This window comes from Habropoda laboriosa, unplaced genomic scaffold (assembly GCF_001263275.1).
Source record: "Habropoda laboriosa isolate 0110345459 unplaced genomic scaffold, ASM126327v1 scaffold46, whole genome shotgun sequence".
Taxonomy (NCBI): Eukaryota; Metazoa; Arthropoda; class Insecta; order Hymenoptera; family Apidae; genus Habropoda; species Habropoda laboriosa.
In genome coordinates, this window is record NW_017100145.1 from 364,856 (window position 1) to 370,118 (window position 5,263).

Consider the following 5,263-nt stretch of genomic DNA (forward strand, 5'->3'; position numbering starts at 1 on the left):
AAATAGCTTTATTAGATTTTTCTTTATCTCGTTAAATGCCAGATGATAAACAAGCAAATTATCGCTAAGACTTGCACTTATATACCAGATGCGCTTATATCATGGGATAATTATTATCAGAGGTTAGCTTTTTATGTTTTCAACAAGATATTCGAGATAGACATGCATCTGCGTCGTATCGTAAAATAGGAAATAAACAAATAATTCTTATTGTGCACGTAGTGTGCGTTGTTAAGTGTCTAGCCTAACGGTACTTACTTGCTAATAATAGCATTTATAAATTGTGTATTTATAAGCAATGTTGTTATTTATCTTTTACAAATTACTCTTCAAGAATATATATATATATACATATACATATATACATATGTATAACGTAACCTATTCCTAGGAAAGAAAATTGATAAAATAAAGTGGATAGATAAAAAGAAAAACATATTTCAACGGTTACGTAAACAAACACCTTGGCCAAGAAACAGAGCACGTCGAAATTACAGTGAAAAAAACAGTATAAAAAAAATTAGAGGGTCAACACCATAAAGGGATAAGCGCGGGAAATGCGTTGCAGAGTCATAAAATCTGTGAGAAATTCGCGAAGGTGATTGGTGGAAAAGGATGGGCAAAGCGGTGTGTTGCAGGGCGTGCGGTAACAGCGGGGAGGAGTGGAAACACAAGAAGCAATGGAGAGGGAAAAACCGACTCATAAACATTGCTTGCACAGCGTCCGCACTCCTTTAGTTCAAAGCAAAACATCGTAGCAATTGAAGCACAACGTGATCTCAGTTTTTTACCAGTCGTTTCTATTCCCTTTTTGTTTTTATTTTTCTTTCTGTTCACCCGTTTCATTTCCTTTTTCTTTCTTTCGAACAATGTGTAACGCCGAGAAATCCTCGATCGTTTATCAATAAATTGTTCCCAAACACCGGTGAAAGAGAGAAGCAACGAAAAAGCAAGAACAATTACTTACTGGTGAAACAAATTTTCGCTCGGTTTTCGAAAATTCGCTAAGCTTCGCGATCATTCGATCGGTTTCTTTCCAAAAGAAGAGAAGAATTAGAAGAAGCATTTCAAGTCAGACAAAGAGAATCGCTTGTCCGTCGAGCACGGATTGAGACGTACCTCAAGGCAAATCAGAGTCGACTGAGACGACTGAAAAGGAATAAGAACGACGTTGAAGTCGTGAAAACGCGAATAAATTTTCACGAAAGGAAAATAGAGACGTAGAGTCTAATTATTCCGGCGGGAGACCTCGTGGCAGCTGCGCGATGGATCTGGTTTACGTTCCCGAAGTCATGACCTACGGTTTTTTCAGAGCTCCTCAATACCGTGATTACGAGCAGCCGTGGAATGAAAACTACTTTAATTGTGGTACGTTTTCGAATAGTAATTTGAATAGATTACATTTATATAATTCATCAGTTTACAGTAATCCAGATAATGTGTTTATTAGTAAAAAGAAAATAACATATTGAGACGATTTGTGATTATCAATTCTCGTAATCGTACTTGGTGAATTTAATCAAGTTCACAGTTGACCTTGCGAACACGATAAAAACTTTTCTGTTTTCTTTTCCTTTTTTAATTCAATAGTTTAACGGTACTGGCCTTCTCTGTAGACATATTTGAATAATATTTACATTTGACGAAGACTAGTATCGTTTTACACGTTTAAGGAAATTAACATCGTTTACTGGTATATCGTAAATTAAGTTCCCCCCATTATATTCCGTTCACACGGTATCGCCAACGTGCATAGGATACTAATTATGTATATCTATGTAGACGCGTTATCACTTTTGTTGCTTACTTTTCGTATTTTGTAAAAATATTCCTAAACGAAAATACACGATAAAATGCTGACCTGTTTACACTAAATGAAATTTCAGTTTATCAATGCTGTAAGATGATTTTAACGAATAGTGAGATATATCGAGATAAATAATCAAAAATTTGACTGATTGAACAAATTTCATCCAATTAAAGTTCAAGTATTGAATAATGAATAATCGATCGTGTGAACTCGTTTATCGATGCCTTGAGGATCGTGTTATTCTAATTGTTATGGTCATCGCAAATTACGATTATCGTCGTAGCCTTAAATCATGCACTTTACAGGTGTCTAGAGGCACTCTACTTAATTTAGAAACCGCTAAAGTGAAATCTGATTGCTTTCCTAGCTAGTTCAATGTTTAATTAGTGGCTATTCATGCTTCCTGTAATACCTCTTACAACAAAGTCGTCTATTTAAAAATCGACTCATGAATCCTAGGTTCTCGCCCTCTTGGCTTTAACGCTTGATGAGTCATATTGTTTATCATTTATAAATTGCCATTCAGTGAATAGGTTAGTAACTTTCTTTCGAAAATTTTTCGCGTCACCACCTGTAGTGGTACACGTGACACGGAACGTGTTAAGAAATATAAATACTACAAAAAGCAAAAGGAATATGTAAGTCTAAAAAAATACGGTTTTTTTTCTTTCATGTGCAGGCGCGCAAAATCAAAGATGAATTAAAATGATAATCAATTAGATTTTGGTCAGGATGAGGTTAATTTTCATATTTTCTTATCAATGCCCGTGACACACGTACGAGAATAACTCTCAGGTATTTCTGTGCAACGTAGTTGCCCCACCCTTTGCATTATTGCCGGGGGAACTGGTTGTTCGTAGCCAGTCCTCTGCATTACTTATCATACATTATACACTAAAATGACGATTATTAAGATTGGAAAAACATCAATGCACAGAAATTGTAATGCAAAAATATTCTATACTTCGGTGAAAAAAAAAAAGATACTGTTATCATAGAACATAGTTTAGTAGCATAGTTATGCAGCGTGTTAACAAGAGCTTCGTATAGGATCGCGGAAAGTAAACAATTTCGAAGATTGTGTGTTTTTCTTGGAAAGGTGCATGATCAAAAAGCACACAGCATCGAAAACAAGCTGAATCGGGTGAACATTGCAAAACATGTTTACAATTACGAATACGACGGATTTTGTAATTTAATATGCAAATGATCAATTTCATAATAATAGAGGTACAGTCGCTTCTATATAGTTATACACCGTGTGTCGTTATTTATAATTTACTACGGCTTGTTATCGAATGAAAGACTAGTACACATATGTATTTATATACGTAGGTGAAAAGGCACAACAGAGATCTAAAAATATATTTCGTGACCAGCATGACACATTAACGAGAATAAATAGAGTTAAGAAGATCACGTAATAAAGGGTATAGTGAATGAATTGCAATCATACTTTTATCTCAATATGTATTTGTAGATTCCACGGCTGCATATACATATATATGTATATGTATAGAAAAATGTTCTACTCTTTGTATAAAACCCGCGATAATTGATTTCGAAATGTTTCAATCGCCCGTTTGAAAACCGGAATTTCAACTCGACAATTCACAGTACTTCTGCGTGCAAAGCTATTTCTTCGCAGCTGGTTTACGAAAGGTCTAATTGTGAATAGGAATGATTCGTGTGTGAACACAGATTTTAGTATAGATTTAATTCGCTTGAAATTATATCGGATACTGTATCGATATTACGCTAAAAATAATTTAAATAATAGCAAAAAATTCTATAATAGTTTTATCTTATAAAAATAATTTATTGTTTTTCGAAAAATTAGGACCTTGATTATAAAATCTTTAATTACGGGACAGTGTTATTTTTAATATGATAATACATATATGCTTTCCACCATGAGAGGCTTCACGGAAATGTATTTACGTATGATAAAAAGGACATGGTAAGAAATGCACGAAGGGTACGTGCAACGTATCACGTTACTTCATTCAGCGAATAGCGGCCATGAGATATCTTTCGGTCAAGAAACGATGAGTTAAAAGCACGACGAGCTATGTCAGAGAACTGACTACGTGCAGCAACGCACGATAATGCCTTTCGAAAGCATTTTGAACCTTGTCCAGTATTAACGATGAAAGAAGCCTTCAAGGTGAAGAAACAAATGATTAAAGCACTCCAAAAAATTCAGGAGACAAATTCAGTCATGATAAATAAAATATTGTCTATTTAATAAATATTTAAAAATTTTGAAAAACAATAATGCATTATCGGTCGATAAATATCGTTTAAAAATTGTATATCTTCTTGATTATAAAGAATATAGTGCTTTAAATATAATAGCAACATAAAAGCATTTTTGTTGATTAGATAAATTAATAGAAAATAGGTTACAAAGAAAAAATAAAATTATTTTTCCAGGAAAATCAACACAAATGCATTCTCAACGATTGTCACAACAACATCATGAGCAAAAGCTACTTTCGAAAGAGAATTGTTACTTATGCAGAGAAAATAAAAGAAGAAGTCTAGCAGCTTATATAAGGGGAAAATCGCGGAGGAGTTCTTGCCAGGAGATTCATGAAGAAGAAGAAGAAGAACATATCACCACGGGCATTAAAGAAGAGTGCACGAGTACTGACGATCAAATATCGAAAGAAACTCTGAACAACAGCAATGAATGTTTAAAAATCAACAACAAGATGAAAGAAATTAAATAGGAGTAAAATGCTTGAAGTTATGTTACATAACTGTGATGTGCCTAACCCTTCTATGTAAGAAATGTAGCGATATGATACTAAATTTATAGAACATACTTAGTATGTTATAGATTTTAAATATTATTTATTTTTTAAATATTCTTTTTTATGAAACAAACAATACTAGGTTTATACATATATTCATGGTAACTATATGTTGTTACAATCGATAATTTATTTTCATATTATTTTATCATGCATGTGAAGTATGGTTTAATACAAACATCATTTGAAACAATGCATAATCTACTATTTTCATGAAACAATAATAAAAAGAATATTAGAACTTAATGCAGTAAAGATTTCTCTTTACTATAACTTTAGTAGTTTGGGTACTGCTTTACATGGTACAAATACTGAGATACCTTGCAGATGCTTAAAATACACATATATATGCACAAATATTTTAATCAAACCCAGCAATCGAATACATAATATAAATTTCAACAATATATTTACATTATTGTACACATGCAATGACATGAAATTGCAAAGCAACTATTAATGTTATTTGTTCCTGCCAGTACATTATTGATTATATAAAGTATAATTTCATATATATGATATAAAAAAACAACAGTATATGGATTCAAAATTTAGTAAAATTAGTAAAAGCATTTACATTTAATATATGTACTAAGTTATACATTGGTGTATTATCTTTACTTTATAAAAGTTT

At 32.5% G+C, this 5,263-nt stretch overlaps 1 protein-coding gene across 1 annotated transcript in view; it reads right to left on the reverse strand.

Moving 5' to 3' along the window:
* The window catches only part of LOC108574369 (kinesin-like protein KIF14), a 12,141-nt gene that overhangs the window by 4,576 nt on the left and 2,302 nt on the right, over positions 1–5,263 (reverse strand). The gene's annotated exons all lie outside the window — the stretch shown is intronic.